Source organism: Saccopteryx bilineata, chromosome 5 (genome assembly GCF_036850765.1).
Source record: "Saccopteryx bilineata isolate mSacBil1 chromosome 5, mSacBil1_pri_phased_curated, whole genome shotgun sequence".
In the NCBI taxonomy this organism is placed as follows: domain Eukaryota; kingdom Metazoa; phylum Chordata; class Mammalia; order Chiroptera; family Emballonuridae; genus Saccopteryx; species Saccopteryx bilineata.
The window spans coordinates 53,814,161-53,833,622 of record NC_089494.1 but is presented as its reverse complement, the minus strand read 5'-3'; positions in this window follow the sequence as shown (position 1 = coordinate 53,833,622).

The window sequence follows — 19,462 nt, the reverse complement described above, 5'->3', positions numbered from 1 at the left end:
GATGCGGATGTTGTTTTTCTTTAGATTGTCACAGAGCTCTCTTAGAGTTTCTTCAGATTTTTTCATGCTCTTTTCTTTTTGCTGCTCCACTTCTGTGTTTTCATTTATCTTGTCTTCTAAATTGCTGATTCGATCCTCTGCTTCATCCAGCCTGTTATTAATTGCTTCTAGTGTAGTCTTCATTTCAGATATTGTATTTGTCATTTCTGACTTGTTCTTCTTTATTATTTCAATGTCCTTTTTAATATTTGTTATTTCTTTATTTATGTACTCACTGTGACCATCCATTGTTCTAAGATCTTTCAGCATTCTAATAACCATTATTCTAAACTCTGCCTCTTGTAGTTTGCTTATATCCATCTCTCTCAGCTCTTTTTGAGTCATTTGGATTGCACTTCTCTGTCTTCCCATTTTATCTTTGTTGTCCTGGGCTTGCCTGTTTAGAGCCTGGGTCAGGTCAGTGGGAGTCACTGCCTGTAACTTTTTCTTATCCATTTTTTGGGAGCTACAGTTTATCCAGATCTTGTGGCTGCCTGTGCTGGGTCCAGGTGCCATTGTAAATATCAGTTGCACTCCTAGGCTTGCTTTTATAGGCTGCTTTTATCTACTCTTGGCCTCGGAGAAGTTACTTTAAAAGTTCAAGCTTCCCTAAAATCCGCTTTCTGTTGTCTTTTACTGCTGGCTACTTGTTGGGCTCAGTACTGTAATTCAGTAATTAGGTACGGTATTAGATGTGGCCTACTTCTTGGCTCCAGGTGTTTTTCTATCTAGACATTTTAGCTCCCGTCTTGTGGTCTCTCTACCAGGCTACCGCCGCTGTTGCTGTCCAGGGCTTTTGGGTTCAGGTGCTGCTGTCTCCAGCCCACCTCCGTGACTGTGGCTGCCCTGGTTGAGCTCACGCATGCGTGCACACCTGTTTGGACCGTTTCCAGGACTATCTCTGTCGGCTCAGATCTCAGCAGCTGCCTTGGGGGTCGCATGTGCCCTCTCAGATCTCTGCCAAGGTAGCCAGTGCTACATTACTGCTGAGTGCCTATCTGCACCTTGAACAGCTTTGTGAACTACCAGGGTTTTTGCTGTAGCCAGCAGGACTTCCGTCGTCACTGGCGAACTCGCACGCACACCTGCACTTCTCCACTAGGGCTCTGTCTCTGCTTAGATCACTGCCAAGAGTGTGCCCAACCCCTGGCCAGTTTGCGATCCTGTCTGGCTCCCTGCGGCTGCCAGGTGACTTCTGCTTTCACTGTCGGGCTCACGAGTGCCCGCGTGTTACCCCTCTGTTGATTCTCAGGCCTTCACGTTCACCTAGGGTGAGCCACTCAGGAAGCAGGGGGGTATGTGAGCCCAGGCTTCCCACCAGCTATGGCGGTCCCGGGCTTTGCAGCTGCTCCCTGATGCCTTTGGCCTGTCTGCCCTGGGCCAGCACTCAGCAGTGTGGTGGGTGGTGTAGCTTAGACTTCTGTACTCCTTATTTGTGTCTCTAACATGGCACCTGGTGCTAAGCACCTTTGTTCTAGCGAGGGTAGGGAAGCCTCTGGTGGATGGGGCACTTTCTCTCCTTTGCTGGTGATGCTAGTTCACCTTAAATCTGGAGAGTGACTCAGCTCAGGGGTTAGGGCAGGGGTCAGGAAACTATGGCTCGTGAGCCAGATGTGGCTCTTTTGATGGCTATATCTGGCTCGCAGACAAATAAAAAAATAATGTTAAAAATATAAAACATTCTCATATATTACAATCCATTCATTTCCTACTGCTCATGTTCATGGTTGCAGGTAGCTGGAGCCAATCACAGCTGTCCTCTGGGACAACACCAAATTTTTATTGGATAATGCATAATGTACACAGGTTGTTGTATGGTTCTCACAGAATTTCATTTTAAAATATGTGGCATTCATGGCTCTCTCAGTCAAAAAGGTTCCCGACCCCTCGGTTTGCATGTCCTCCTGGAGCCCTGGGAAAGTGGCTGTGAATGAAGTTCTCCGTGTGGTTACTTTAATACAGAGCCTGGGTCTGAGAGTCCTGCCTCCTTCTCTCAAACTGTGTCCAGGCTTTTTTCTCAGCCAAATATAGTCAGTCAGTCCCTTCCTGGTTCCAGGGCTCTAGGCTGAGGTTCCGGTTTTGGGGATAATGACCTGCTACTCACTGGACAGCCCTCCCCTTTGTGAAAATTCTTCTTGGGCACTGCTCCTCATTCCCTGCTCACCATACTGGAAGCGGAGTAGTCTCCGCCCCTCCTACCATACTCCTTGTGGGTTTTTTGGTGGTCTTTGGTTGTTGAATCCTCCTAGTTTAGCCCAAAATTTGTCTTTCACAATGAGTGTTCTCAGATTTAAGTTGTAATCCACTTTGGTTTTGGGAAGTGGGAGTTGGTGTGTCTGCCTACTCCATGGCCATCTTTGAACCCCCATGCATATTTTTATGTTATACACATTTTTTTATTTTATTCAACTCATGTCACAGTTTTCTTGGGTAATTGAACACTATTCACTCCAATTTAATCAATTATATAATATTTAATACCTTTCTTTTTGCACAAGTTGTTTACAAAAGCCAATTTAAGATAATTGTCAATACAAGTAAATTGAAGTTGTGAAGTATAGATTTCTAATATATATATTTTAAATTTGCATCTGAAATGTTAGATGGTTTTATGTTTATTGACTCTGTAATTCTAATGCTCATGCCATCAGGTGTTCATATTGTTAAAACTTAAAGTGAATATTGGCCAAAAAATAATCTGTTTGAATTGATCAGCTTTTGAATTGGAGTAAGTAGTATTGATGTGCTTTCTCACTGAATAACTGTGCTGTTATCAAGCTGCCTCTTGAAATCTCAATTTGTAAAGCCTGGGTTTTATCTCTGACAAGTATTAATTTTCCCATTCTCAACCACTTGAAAATAAGTCCCTCTGACTGATTAAATCATAACATGCATTCATTCTATTGTTTATAAATAGAATTAATAAATATTAATGAGTTAAGGGATAGTCCTAGACAAAATTCATGAAATTAGATTGTCTTCTGCTCAAAATTGTTTCTGTTTTGTGTCTTCTTCATTCCTTTCCAATGACCAAAGTCTATGTACAAAATCTGATATTGCTGCTTATATTCCGAGGAAAGTTGCTTCATGCCTTACTCTGCTCCCCTCCCAGGCAAGGCTTGTGCTGTGGACCTTTCATAAACATCATTCCTTGTTGAAATAATCACCAGCCAGTGGTGAGTCTTCTGGTGGCTAAGTGTCTTGTCAGACAACTGTATTGCTAATTGCATTCAGCTTAAATGCAAATCATTGATAAATGCCTCCAAGAAGTCATGCCTTCTATATAATTAATGGAAACCTTTCAAGACTTAATCCCTAAGAGGAACTCTTTGGGGTATCAACTCTAGGCAATAAGGAAAAAAGAGTATAGAGGGAAAGGAAGCTATATCCATGTTATATAGGGCTTCCGATGTGGCTGTTTTGTGTCTGATTCTCAGAGGATGGCTTGTGAATCTGTGAGCAAAAGATCTGTTAAGGCAATACCCCAAGAAAAGTCAGTAGAGGCATGAAGGAAGCTGGCTAGAGAAGGGAAAGAAGCTAAGCAAAGGAGCAGGGTTAGGTCAAGTCCCAACCTCAACCTGATATTACTACAAGGTGTTGTGTAGAGGAAATTACATTTCAAAGTTTGTCTAATCCTTAGGGAAAGGATTTGGGCTTTCACTCTTCCATACTGGTCAATCACTGGCTACATATCTTTTACAAAAAGAATATTTTAGCCCTGGCTGGTTGGCTCAGCGGTAGAGCGTCGGCCTAGCGTGCGGAGGACCTGGGTTTGATTTCCGGCCAGGGCACACAGGAGAAGCGCCCATTTGCTTCTCCACCCCTCTGCCGCACTTTCCCTCTCTGTCTCTCTCTTCCCCTCCCGCAACCAAGGCTCCATTGGAGCAGAGATGGCCCGGGCGCTGGGGATGGCTCTGTGGCCTCTGCCCCAGGCGCTAGAGTGGCTCTGGTCGCAACATGGTGACGCCCAGGATGGGCAGAGCATCGCCCCCTGGTGGGCAGAGCGTCGCCCCTGGTGGGCGTGCCGGGTGGATCCTGGTCGGGCGCATGCGGAAGTCTGTCTGACTGTCTCTCCCTGTTTTTTATGTTGGTTAATTTTCAGCCTAGGTCTTTCTAGCTTTAATTTAAGATTGAGGCACCCTATAAGAAGTATGTGGACACATTTTGATACCTGTTGAATATAAAGAATTGGAAATAAGAAAAAAATTATCAATTAGAAAAAAATTATTTTTGATGAAGAATTGTAAAACTTTAAAAAAGTGTTAATTTTTTATTGACTGAAATCTGATAGCAAGCAAGAGAGAGGTGGTTGGCTGACTATGGACTATAATTTGAGAAAGCTTTGAGCAGTATGCCTGTCTTTAAATATTAGTGTCACTAGGTCTCATATTATTAGTATGGCTTTATCTTTTTAAGTGTTTAAGTGTTTTAAGACTTCTGTAGCAGCTAATTAATTATATTTTTAATTTATTTAATCATGCTATAGAATAACCTTTATATTTTACAATATTAAATATATATTGGCCTTTGATAGCAGATTTGTCCAATCACATGACTTATGTTAATTTTTCTCCTCACAACTAAAAATATATAGAAAAATAAATGATAATGCTATTTTTAAAATTTTGTCTAAGAAAATTGTACCATCATGTACCATTTAGTAATGAGAGTATGCTCTGAGAAAAAAATTTTTTTTCTGTATTTTTCTGAAGCCGGAAATGGGGAGAGACAGTCAGACATACTCCCGCATGCGCCTGACCGGGATCCACCCGGCACGCCCACCAGGGGGCGATGCTCTGCCCCTCTGGGGTGTCACTCTGTTGCAACCAGAGCCACTCTAGCGCCTGGGGCAGAGGCCAAGGAGTCATCCCCAGCGCCCGGGCCATCTTTGCTCCAGTGGAGCCTCGGCTGCAGGAGGGGAAGAGAGAGACAGAGAGGAAGGAGAGGGGGAGGGGTGGAGAAGCAGATGGGCACTTCTCCTGTGTGCCCTGGCCGGGAATCAAACCTGGGACTTCTGCACACCAGGCCAATGCTCTACCACTGAGCCAACTGGCCAGGGCCTGCTCTGAGAAATTTATCTTAGATAATTCTGTCATTATGAGAACATCATAGAGCACTTGCACAAACCTAGATAGTATAACCACTACATACCTAGGCTATGTGGTATAGCCTATTGCTCCTAGGCTACAAAGCTGTACAGTATGTTACTGGACTGAATATTGTAGGCAATTTTAACACAATGGTATGTATTTGTGTATGTAAACCTATCTAAATAAACCGTCAGTCAATATCATACTCAGTGTTAAAAAACTAAAAAGCTTTTCCTTTAAAATCAAGAATAAGACAAGGGTACCCTTTCTCACCACTCATATTAACATAGTCTGGAAGTCTTAGCCAGATTAACCAGGCAAGAGAAAGAAATAAAAGTGATCCAAATTACAAAAGAAGAAGTGAAAGTGTCACCTTTTATAGATAACATGATTCTATATGTAGAAAACCCTAGAAGCTCCACCATAATACTGTTACAAACAATAAGCAAATACAGTCAAGTTGCAGGACACAAAGTCAGTGTACAAAAATTTCCTTTCCTATATGCTAACAATAAAACTTCTGAAATAGAAGTTAAAAAAAAGCAATTCCTTTTGCAATTGCAACCAAAAGAATAAAATACCTAGGAATAAACTTAGCAAAGGCTATGAAGAATTCATTTACTGAAAACTGCAATGCATTATTAAAAGAGATTGAAAAGACAGAATGAAATGCAATAATATTCTGTGTTCACAGATTGAAAGAATCAGCATAGTTTAAATGGTCATATTACCCAAAGCAATATACAAATTTAATGAAATCCCCATCAAAATTCCAATATCAATTTTAAAAAAATCATGAGATTTGGATAGAACTGCAAAAGACCCATCAAAGCAATCCTAAGGGAAAAAAAATTGAAGCTCAAGGTATCAATATATTTGACTTCAAGTTATACTACAGAGCTATGATAATCTAAACAGCATTATATTGGAAGAAAAGCAGACACATAGACCAATGAAACAGAATTGAGAGCCCAGATATAAAACTACACGTACATGGGCAAACAAGTTTTGACAAAGGAGCCAAAAAATACACAACGAAGAAAAGAAAGTCTCTTTAATAAATGATGCTGTGAAAATTGGAAAGCCATATGCAAAAGAATGAAACTAGATTACAGTTTGTCCCCCTGTACAAAAAATAATTCAAAATTGATCAATGACCTAAATATAAGATCTGCAATGAATTACATAAAGAAAACATAGGTATTAAACTTATGGACCTTGGTCTTAGAGAACATTTTATGAATCTGACCCAAAGTCAAGGGAAATAAAGTAAATAAACAAATGAGAACTATATCAAACCAAAAAGCTTCCTCACAGCAAAAGAAATTGAAACAAAATAGAAAAGCAACTAACTTAATAGAAGATGATATTTGCAAATAACAGCTTTGACAAGGAGTTAATATATAAAATATATAAAGAACTCATAATAGTCAACACCTAACAAAGAGTCCTGTTTAAAAATGGGGAGAGGACCTGAACAGACACCTTTCTCAAGAAGACATACAAATGGCCAAAAGATATATGAAAAGATGCTCAACTTCATTAACTACCAGGGAACTGCAATTCAAAACTATAATGAGATACCATTTTACATCTGTTAGAATGGCTATCATCACCAAGACAGGTAATAACAAGTTTTGGAGCCTGACCAGGTGATGGCACAGTGGATAAAGCATCAGACTGGGACCCAGAGGACCCAGGTTCAAAACCCCAAGGTCACCAGCTTGAGCATGGGTTCATCTGGCTGGAGTACACTAACTCTACTCTACTTGGTAGTATTTTTCCAGCTCTGAGCTTCTGAAGGACATATTTCTGATACATATCTAAGTAAGAAAAAATTTCTGTCCAAAGTCTTAAAGTGGCCTGATCAGGCAGTGACACAGTGAATAGAGCTTTGGACTGGGGCGTGGAGGACCCAGGTTTGAATCCTGAAGTTGCTGACTTGAGCACGAGTTCATCTGGCTTGAACTCTAGCTCATCAGCTTGAGTGCAGAATCACTGGTTTGAGCGTGGGATCATAGACATGACTTCATGGTAGCTGGCTTGAGCCCAAAGGTCGCTGCCTTGAGCCCAAAGTTCACTGGCTTGAGAGGTCACTGGCTTGACCAAGGGGTCATTTGCTCTACTGTAGCCCCCTCTCCTCTGTCAAGGCACATATGAGAAAGCAACCAATGAATAACTAAGGAGACTACAGAGCTGCAACAAAGAATTGATGCTTCTCATCTCTCTCTCTTACTGTCTGTCCCTTTTTGTCCCTCTTTCTGTCTCTCTCTCTGTTACAATAATAATAACAACAACAACAACAACAAGTGCTGGAGGGGCTGTGGAGAAGAAGGAACCCTCATTTCCTGCTGGTGGGAATGCAAATGGTACAGCCACTATGAAAAACAGTGTGGCAGTTCCTCAAAAAATAAGAATAGCGTTACCGTATGAACTGGCAATCCCTCTTCTGGGTAACTACCCAAAAAACTCAAAAACATTTGTTCTCAAAGATATATGCATCCTTATGTTCACTGCAGCATTATTCAGTGGCCAACCAAAGTGTCTTTTAATAGAAGATTGGATAAAGAAGATGTGGTACATATATACTATATACTGTGAAATACTACTGAGTCATAAGAAAATATGAAATACTGCCATTTGTGACAATGTGGATGGATACTGAGAATATTATGCTAAGCAAAAAAATAAATTAACTTTAGCTTCCTATAACATTTTTACTTTATAAACTCTGAATTTTTTTAAAACTTGTAAATTTTTATATTAATGCTTAGCTTAAAACACAAACATATTGGACAGCTATACAAAACTATTTTTTTTCTTTATATCCTTACTTTATATCAGTAGCTGTGAGTAAAGCATCATGCAGCAGACATTACTACAGCTTGACATTTTGACGGTTGTGATTTTACAACTACGATTTTTACCAAGGATACAGAATTACGACAGCTACATCCTCACTGAGCAATCAATAATTTTCAGCTCCAATATAATTATATGGGACCACCCTCATATATGCAGTTGTTATGCACTGTGTGACTGTATATAACTGTCCTCAGTCCTTAGCAGCTACCTTTAAAAAAAAATCAGTTAATGCCTTAACAAAGATTAGTAAAATCAACCACAAAACAAATCATTGGGAGATGATGGCTGAAGAAGAGAAAACCAAGGATAAGAGTAAAAAGAGAGCTGCTCATAAATCACAAAAAAGAAGAAAAAGAATAATTTCTTCACTGTTTTGCTGAAGCTTTGTCCTACTCACTGTAAGATGAGTGCAAATCATATGGCTTTCATCTGGCGGGCACTGGGAGATCAGTGATCTGGTAAGGTCTATTACTTTCAATATCTAATTCATAGAATTACACAGTGATTAAACAGGAAAAGAATCTAGGCCATCTTGTAGCCGCGTTCCTTTTCCCAAGTAGAAGAACTGGGAAAAATGGTCAAGGACAACATTAATATCATACAAACATTTTCCATCGTTAGAGCTTGATTTGCTTCAAAGACATCTCTACTACCCACCACCTCTCTCTTCTATCTCCCCTCAAAAGTTTCTTTTTATTTTTTTATGACAGAGACATAGAAAGGGACAGATAGGGACAGACAGACAGGAAGGGAGAGAGATGAGAAGTATCAATTCTTTGTTGCGGCACCTTAGTTGTTGATTGATCACTTTCTCATATGTGCCTTGATGGGGGTGTGGGGGGACTAGAGCAGACCAAGTGACCCCTTGCTCAAGCCAGTGGTGGGTTCTGGTTGGTGAGCCTTGCTCAAACCAGATGAGCCTGCGCTCAAGCCTGCGACCTTGGGATTTGGAATGAGGGTCTTCCGTGTCCAAGTCTGATGCTCTATCCACTGCGCCACCTCCTGGTCAGACCTCTCACCATTTTCTATTGTTTTTCATTCACAGAAAAATCATAATTCTCTCTTCCTCAAGTCCTTGCATTAAAAAGAAAATTGTCTATACCCTTATTCGTGTAGTCTCTTCATTTACAGACAACTGGGCTAGGCAATGGGATTATCAAGACATTGCTCCTGTCATCCAAGAGTCAATTTTGAGCAGGGAGACATGTAAACAGAGCACAATTACTCCAGTGTAAAATGCAATATATTCATAAAAATTATAAATCAAAACATGTTCCCCTGCTGTGCCTATTGAAATTGCAGAAATTCTATTAAAATGATAAAAAATATTTTCATAGTTAAGAAATTTACAATGTATCCTAAGTAAAATAATGAATTTAACACACCAGTTTTGTGGAATTCATTGATGGTAAAAAGCAGACAGGATCTTCTTGCTGAAGAAATCGGAAGAGAGAGAACCATAACATAAAAGCTGTTGCTGGAGAAAGCTCTACAGTGTCTTAGCATTTCCTAAAGAAGCTAGGAGAGACATCACTCACTGATTGAACAAAGCAAAGAGAGGGAGGAACCCTTGGGGGCAGTTAGGGCAATTAATTAAAGGCTACATTTGAATACTAGGCCAGCTGGTCTGCTCCTCACTCCACCTTCTATCCTCTGTGCAAACACAATTGATAGCAGCAGTTTTTGCCTCAGTATAAAACCCTGGAGAAGTGTTTTATATACAGTATGGGTTACTTCCCTGGGAGAGTCCCGTGTATCAAAGTTGGGGCTGGAGATTAAGGGAAACAGAGCCTGAGCTAACTTGGAACTTCCAAATCCAAAGCAAAGAGGGCAAAGGAGAGAGTTCCACTGTACCCGTTGTCCACAGAATAAATTTGAGAGTGGGACATCCTGAAATAGGAGTTCTGAAATGGGAACACGCAACAACCAGTAGAATTGGTGTTGTGAGCAAGGAAGAATCCCAGAAAGGAGTCAGTCACACACGTTTGTATCTTTCCATAAAGCCAGGTTTATTAGGGAAGACCTCCCAATAAACCAGTAGAGTCACATGCAGATTACACACAGAAAAGGGGCATCTGTGATAGAAGTGAGCAGAATGAGCATGGGGCATGAAGTCCCTATAACTGCTTGTGTCCTGAAATGGAGAGGCAGGCATTTGTCTCAAGCCAGATGGCTACAGTGATGGGGTTGCCTCCAAGTGGGAGATCTGGCAAGGGTTCCCGTGTGACCTGGTACAGCTTGAGTTGGTGCTTAAAGCTCTGAGTTCTTATAACCCACAAATGCTAGAGGGCCCACTCATATTGGTGTCCATACTGAGTCCTTATTTAAGTGTCCAGACTTGTGGTTTTGGGCCTCCTGGGCTCCTCCTTGGGGCATTCCTTTATACCCTAATACCCCATTCTTGACATAGTAATTGATATAACTGTCATATCTGACAGTGACTACATATTGGATTGTCAAAGTTGTCCAAAAAGCCCATTTTGACTTTGCTGTATACATTGGGGAGCCCTCAGACCTTAAATACAAATTATTTTTGGCCCTGGCCAGTTGGCTCAGTGGTAGAGCATCGGCTTGGCATGCAGAAGTCCTGAGTTCGATTCCCGGCCAGGGCACACAGGAGAAGTGCCCGTCTGCTTCTCCACCCCTCCCCCTCTCCTTCCTCTCTGTCTCTCTCTTCCCCTCCCACAGCGAGGCTCCGTTGGAGCAAAGATGGCCTGGGCGCTGGGGATGGCTCCTTGGCCTCTGCCCCAGGCGCTGGAGTGACTCTGGTCGCAACAGAGCGACGCCCCGGAGGGGCAGAGCATCGCCCCCTGGTGGGCGTGCCAGGTGGATCCCGGTCAGGCGCATGCAGGAGTCTGTCTGACTGTCTCTCCCCATTACCAGCTTCAGAAAAATACAAAAAAAAAAAAATACAAATTATTTGTGTAGTTTGCAAAATTTTCAAACCTGACTCTCCTCCCAAACATCCAAAGTAGTCTTCTATATTCAGAATTTAAAGTCATTGACAGTAAAAGAAGTTTTCATTTGATCTGATAAAATACACTTCAGCAATCCTTTTTGATAGATGCCCAACCATAAATATAAATAGTGACTCCAAGCTTAACCATGAAGTGAGTTATTCAAAATAGTGAAAGTATTCAAAAAGTTTCTGAGTGACATAAATAATAATAGTAAAACTGCCCACATTTAAACACACTCTAATGTAATTTCAGAGTGCCAAACATAAAGATAAAATCCTAAATGTTTCTCAGTAGAAAAATCAGATGGCTTATGAAAGAGATTCTCTCCCAATTAAAATCAGTAACACTGGATACAAGTTGTTGATGGAATAGTATTACCAACATTCTGAAAAAAAAAAAGAAATTAACTCGAGTTCCTTATCCAGCCAAACTTAATCATGAGGCAGCATGAAATAAAGATTTGCATTTTAAAATATGCAACAACTTAGAAAATTCACTGCCTATGAATTATTTTTTAAAAAATTACCAAAGAACACAGTTCAGTAAAACAGAGAATTAATCCAAGACAAAGAAGTGAGGTATAGGAATAACAGTGGGCAAATAAACCAGTGAAATAAAATACACTGCTCACAAAAATTAGGGGATATTTTATAGCTTCATATTCATTTTGAAATATCCCCTAATTTTTGTGAGCAGTTTAGTTAAAACATATGGTAAAGAACAAAAACCCTGATATTAAAATAAAAGATAATTTCACCAGGTCAGGTGAGTAAAGACTGGGGAAGGTAATATGCTAAGCTTTTTATTTGGGGGAGAAGCCAGATGTAGACAATGAAGTTATTCATCTACTACATTAATTATTATCATAATTAATTTTTAATAGAGCAGAAAACAATGTATAAACAAAGTCTTGTGAAACCCAGAGAATTCAAGGAAGATATTTCAGAAGAGGGTGCTTTTGAACTCCATCCTAGAGGAGGAGGTGTTGGTCAACTAACAAAAGTGAGGGAGAGGAATGTCTGAGCAAAATTTCCAAATGTACAATGGATGCAGCTTTGTGTTAGGGCTTGGATTATTCAAAATTAAATGAAAAGTCCAATGGTGGCTACTGGGTTACAGGGGTTAATATGTGTAGAAAATAAGGTTTTTAAGTTTCTTTCTTCTCTGAAGGGCCAGGTGATGGTCTAATTAACTTCCTTATCATAGTTTCTTAACTATTTACTACTGTCATTGATTTGCTTCATGACTCATTATTTGCACTGGAAAATAAGGCTCAGCACATGACAACCTCCTAGAAATTTTATGTTCTTTCTAAATTAAGAATAATCTATTTTTTCCAATCTCATCATGCATGTATTATACAAGCAATCTAATGAGTCATATGTTAATTAAACATTTAAAAGTAGTTGGCTAAGGAATCATAAAAAAAGGTTTATAATATATTAAACTTTCAAGAGACAGGCTATGGAATAACACTGACGAAACTCATAACTGGTTGCTGTGAAATAAATGTGATCAATAAGCAACTCTGTCTTAGAGACCAGCCCAGAGTCACTACAGGCCAACATGAACAAGAAACAATGGCAAACACTCTTAGATATTCAACAGAGGTTTCATGCTCTTACTAAGAAGCTTGCTTATACCCAGTGACTCATCCTAATCAGTAAACTATTTTTAATGTTCCATTACTTAAGATTATTTGTGGATATAAATAAGTTTATGTTTCACATGGAAACATAGGCAAACAATCAAGAATAACTATCTCGTTCCTTTTAAAGTTCACTCAAAACCAGAAGATTGCTAAATTACAACAGCATGAAGTCAAAAGTTGGAATCATTTTATAAAGAAGTTTGATCATTTAAATGGAAGTTAGAACAAAGAAAACATACACAATGTATTCAACGTGTAAATACCATTCACATAGTAGAAATGGAGAGGAGCAGAAAGAGTAAGAGAGAGAACATGACCATCAAGTTTTATAATAATAAATAATAATAATAAAGCATAATGATGTGTGTTCAAGTACCAATTTAAGCTAATCATTTCTTGATGTATAAGTTAGAAGAAAGGAATTTTTGGCAAAGCAAACCTTTCTCTGTCAATGAGAGTCCAGAAAACGATTGGCATCTTTCTACAGAGATATTCTAAAAAATATATTTCTTGAAAAATATAATCTAAATATAGCATAAATTCATATAATGCTATAGCCTCACATCAATATTGTATGAACTTTTTCTAATCACATGTATACTTAATTTGAATTTATATTTTGTTTCCATAAAAAGATTTTGAGAAGCTTATCAGATCAATTATTATAAAAGCACCAACTTTCTGTTTCTGGGGACTGATAAATTAATTTGTGATTTATGCAAACATTTGCCTTCAATCTTTTCTTCCCTCCATCTTGTCTTTAGGCAATCGCTTAAGTATTAGCATTTTACCCATGGCAGGAAGATTTAGGAATAGGAGATAAAACTTAAATCAGTCAATTATACCACCTTAGAGTATTTCTAATACAAGATATATATATATATATATATATATATACAGATATATATATATATATATATCAGATCAAAGATATACATACATGCATACATACATGTATGTATAACTTTATACATGTATAGAGAGAGTTTAGGTTAAAACACCATTAAGTGAGGGAGAGAAATTGGAATCAGTTTCTAGAATTGATTTAAATCGTGTATATGCTATTTATCTCTCTTTCCCATAGAAATCTGAAAAATGATTGTGAATATCAAATAAAATAACATACAGAAGAGTTTAGATTCTGTTCTTGTTGGAAGCTGGAATGGAAGAAGACTGTAGCCATGCCCCTTGCATAAAAATTTGGTATCTACTCTGAAAGGGAATTTCTCCAGAATTAAGAAAAACCCGAAGCATCTCAATCACAACCCTACACACAGGATGGGCCTTTCCTGAAATTTCTCTGGGGAACTTTTCTAGTTGTGGGGAAATTTTCTGGTTGTGCCCCAGGGTTGTAAGAAACTGTTTGAGATTGTCCAAGCATGAAGGGTTAAAGTGGGAGATGGACCAAAGCACCAGCAGAAGGACAGTTTGTGTTTGGAAGACCCTCCTAATCTGAAAACCACAAATCAGAATTCTCACTTGTCCCCAGAGGGCAGAATTAGGCTGGAATTTACCTGATCTCCCACTAGTTACAGCTGAGTACCCTTTAAAATGCTGCATGTATTTTAAAGTAAAGTGCCTCACCCTGTCAGGAATCTGGTCTTCTCCTGTCTTCTTCAAACATTTAAAATAGTCTGTAGTAAAGGTAGTACACAAAATACTTTACCTGATATTTGGAAAGTGAATAAAAAGATTTAAGAGTCTACCAAATTTTGATGACTAACAAAATTGTTCCTGACATCAGTCTTATGAGGTTACAAGGCATAGATCTTAGGTGACTCACAAAACCCAGCCATAAAAAATTATACACTTAAAAGTCTTAAAAATAATTGAGGCTTGTTACCAGACTGATGGAGTCTGTTTCTCTGTGTGCATAAAAGCCCAATAAGACATGAAAAGGAGTTTGCAGCCAAGAAAGTTAAGGATTTATTAAGGACATGGTGCTTTGCCTGAGGTCACATATAATTAATGCCTAAAGACTTGGCTTCCTAATGGCTTTAAAGGAGTGAGTTATATAGAGTCATGTTCTCTACTGATTGGTTGGTGTTATGGTAGGGAGTAATTAATCATTGCATTCAGTCCTGATGTTAGCCATAAAATTGTTTTGTCCAATTTTGCAAGATTTTTTTTTTGTATGTGTGGGATCAGTCTGCTTTTTTGGGGTTTGGAGCTAAGACACAATTGAGGTCAAGATATTATGCTTAGTTTGATTGAAAACTGTCTCAATAGTCAATAAACTCAATACTTTGATTCTAAGACAACTAAATGCTAATCAGAACCTCACTGTCCTGAGGGCTTAATGATTAAGCAAGGGAGAAGGAGGTAGGTGAGTCAGGGCACTGGGTGAGGCCAGTGTGAGTCAAATCAATCAATCAATCAATCAGTAAATAAAAGGCAAGATTAGAGAAAGGAAGATTTCTGCATGGTTACAAATTGAATGCTCTAGAGCTGGCATTTGATAATATGTTTTCAAGACTAAAACTGAAGATATTATACTAGCTGAGGAGTCATTTGCTGCCCCTTTTGTTTTCTTCAGAATATTTTGTGTATTTAAGTTTCTCTTTTGCAAGATATCTAAAAATTAAATTAAGACTAGGCAAAACTTAGAGAGAACTTGTTCCTTCAAGTCTACTCTGGCTGAAGAGTATTACCAGAATATATTTCACATTTTGCCTGATCACATTTTTGTGGCATGTAATACCGGTTATATTTTGAAATTTTTTTCTAAGTAAAAGACTTAAAGTGTCTCCTTAAAGAGCTTCATATTCTGCCCTGTTAATTCTCTCTCTCTCTCTCTCTCACTCTCTCTCTCTCACACACACACAGACACACACATGCAAACACAAACATTCACATTGTTTTAACTATGTGCCAGTAAAAGTATGAACATGTTTCATTTGTTTTGCATAGTTTACAGAAACAATCAACACAGCTAAGAAAATGATGGCTGTTTTTGAGGAAACTTTGAGAAAACAAATTACAAGAAAACAGGAAATTCCAATTATAGTCGCTTGTGTACATCATATTGCATATCTCAGCAAGTATATTGAAAGGCCTTCTATGTACCCACAGTTTATCCTATAATGTTGCTCTTACAGGTATATGTAAGAGTGTTGGAGGAGAAAAAATGGCGACAAAGTAGGCAGATGTTACAACTCCCACCTCCCAGAACCAAAGTGGATTAAAACTTAACTTAGGAACAATCATCTTGAAAAACCAACATTGGACTAAACTAAGAGGAATCTATAACCAAGCATCACTGAAGAAACCAGACTGAGACTGGTAGAAATGGTAGAGACACGGAAAGGGCAGCACCACTCCCAGGAGCGAGAGGCAGCCCAGAGGGTCTCTCACAGTTGGGTGGTTTGCCTGGAGAGTTGGGAATCCACAGCCCCAGGACTGGAGCCTCAGCCTGGAGCCCCAGAGACTAGAGGAGGTGTATGAACAGTATTTAGCTGAAAAAAGAGCTGGGTTACTGTTTGTGAGAGGGAGAAAGAATTCTCTGACCCAGGCTCTGTCTTAAAGTGACTGCACAGAAAACATCGTTCACAGCCACTTATTCAGAGCTCTGGTAGCGGGGAGTGCTGAGAGGACTGGAGTTGTGAGAAGACAGTGTAGTCTCAGGAGCAGGGAGAGACTGTGGGGGACAGCCACCCTGACCCCTATACTGAGTCACTCCCCAAACCTAAAGTGGCCATTTTTCCTGGAAGAACAACTGCCAGAAGGGGAAGCAATTACCCTGCTCACCAGAGCCTCTTCTTCTCCAGGCAGTGCAAAGAGTCACTTAAAAGCAGGAGGCATATCAGGGACACAGGTTTTGAATGCTGAGGTCTGGGCTAGACTGCCCCCCCAAAGTGCTGAGTAACCTCTAACGGGTGAGAGGGCCTATCTGCAGCAGCAACTGCAGCGTTGGACCTGTGCAGTGGCAGGGGGTGGAGCCCAGCCAGGAGAGGCATCCTCTGCACCTGCGGAGACACAGCCTGGTGGGCGTCCTGCACGCCTATGGGGGTCAGATTCCGGAGAGGTGAGGTGTCCCCTGTGCCTGCAGGGGGGGGGGAGTGGGGCCTAACAAGGCATCCTGCATGCCTGTGGGGGGCAGGGTCGGGTGAGGTAGCCTGCACATTCAGCCTGCACTCTCAAGTGCCTGGCAGTGTTGGTGGTAGTGCTGCTATGGAAGTGCCCAAGGAGGAGGTGGCAGTGGCAGGCCAGCAGACAGACCACACCGCATTACAAACTACAGCTGAGGCCAACCCAAGAAGATATAAAAACAACACAATTGAAAGCTGGAGGCAGACAACACCAACTCTATACTCATCTATCTACACAAGCAGTACATTCAAAGAAACAGTCTGTACAGAGACAAAATAGGCAGACAGAGAAATGCAATTCAAATGAATCAACAAGAGAAATCCCCAGAAAAAGAACTAAATAAGATGGAAATAATCAAGAGGCCAGATACAGAGTTTAGAATAATGACTTCTGACTAAAAAGAAACCCAAAGAGACCTACACCAAGACACATCATAATTAAAATACCAAAGCTAAGAGATTAAAAAAAGAATATTAAAAGCTGCAAGAGAAAAGCAATCAATCACCTACAAAGGAGCTCCCATAAGAATGACATTTGACTTTTCTATAGAAACCATTGAGGCCAGAGGGAATGGTAAGAAATATTCAAAGTAATACAGGAAAGAGTCTACAATCAAGGCTTCTCTATCCAGCAAGGCTAGCTTTAAAATTGAAAGAGAGCCCTGGCTGGTTGGCTCAGCGGTAAAGCGTCTGCCTGGCATGCAGGAGTCCTGGGTTCAATTCCCAGCCAGGGCACATAGGAGAAGTGCCCATCTGCTTCTCCACACATCCCCCTCTCCTTCCTCTCTGTCTCTCTTTTCCCCTCCTGCAGCGAGGCTCCATTGGAGCAAAGATGGCCTGGGCACTGAGGATGGCTCTGTGGCCTCTGCCTCAGGTGTTAGAATGGCTCTGGATACAACAGAGCGACGCCCCAGAGGGGCAGAGCATCGCCCCCTGGTGGGCATGCTGAGTGGATCCCGGTTGGGCGCATGTGGGAGTCTATCTGACTGCATCCCCATTTCCAGCTTCGGAAAAAAAAAAATTGAAGGAGAAATAAAAAGCTTCCCAGACAAAAAAAAAAAACCAAACAAAAACAAAAAAAAACCCCAACAACCTAAAGGAATCCATTACAACCAAACCAATGCTACAAGAAATGTTAAGGGGCCTGTTGTAAACAGAACAAAGGGGGGGGGGAATCTAGTAAAAGAGAAATGTAGATTTAAGGAATAAAATGACAATAAACAACTACATATCAATAACAACCTTAAGTATAAATGGATTAAATGTTTGAATCAAAAGACATAAGGTTGCTGCATGGATAAGAAAACAGGACCCATACATATGCTGTCTACAAGAGACCCACCTCAAGAAAGAAAGAGATACACATAAAAGTAAAGAGGTGGAAAAAATTATTTTATGCAAATAGAAATGAAAAAAAAAAAAGCTGAGGTAGTAAGACTTACATCTGACAAAATCAACTTTAAAATAAAGGCTTTATAGTAAGGGATAAAAAAGGTCACTACATAATGATAAAGGGAGCAATCCAACAGGAATATATTACCATTATAAATATCTATGTGCCTAATATAGGAGCACCTAAATTTATAAAGCAGATTTTGATAGGCATAAAGGGTGAAATCAACAGCGATACTATAATAGTAGGGGATTTCAATACCCCACTAACATCACTGGATAGATCCTCAAGAAACAAAATTAACAAAGAAACAGCAGACTTAAAGGACACACTAGATCAACTGGATTTAATAGACATCTTCAGAACCTTTTACCCCAAAGCAGCAGAATATACATTCTTTTCAAGTGCTCATGGTACATTCTCTAGGATAAACCACATATTAGGACACAAAACGGGACTAAAAAAATTTAAGAAGATTGAAATCATATCAAGCATCTTCTCAAATCACAATGACATGAAACTAAAAATCAACTAAAATAGAAAACTGAAAAACATTAAAACACTTGGAAACTAAATAGCATGTTATTAAATAATGAATGGGTTAACAATGAGATCAAGAAAAAAATAAAAAACTTCCTTGAAACACATAAAAATGAACATACAACTCAAAATTTAAAGGACACAGCAAAAGCAGTCCTGAGAGGGAAGTTCATAGCATTACAGGAATACCTTAGGAAGCAAGAAAAAGATCAAATAAAAACTTAACCCTGCATCTAAAAGAACTAGATAAAGAATAGCAAATAAAGCCCAGAGGAAGTAGAAGAAAGGAAATAATAAAGATCAGAGAAGAAATAAATGATATAGAGGCTAAAAAAACAATACAGAGAAGATCAATGAAATCAAAAGTTGGTTCTTTGAAAAGGTAAACAAGATTGATGAAACTTTAACCAGACCCATTAAGAAAAAAAGATGGACAATTCAAATAAATAAAATTAGAAATGAGAGTGGAGAATTAACAACTGACACCACGGAAACACAAAGGATTGTAAAAAATACTTTAAAGAACTGTATGCCCCCAAATTAGACAACCTAGGTGAAATAGACAAATTTCTTGATACATATAATATTTCAAAAAAATCAATCTGGATGAATCAGAAAACCTAAACAGACCGATTGCAGAAATGAGAATGAAACAGTTATCAAAAAACTCCCCCAAAATAGAAGTCTTGGGCCAGATGGCTTCACAAGTGAATTCTCTAAAATATTCAAAGAAGAACTAACTTCTATTCTTAAGCTATTTCAAAAAATTTAAGAGGAGAAACGAATTCCAAGCACCTTTCATGATTCATGCATATTTCTCATTCCAAAACCAGGCA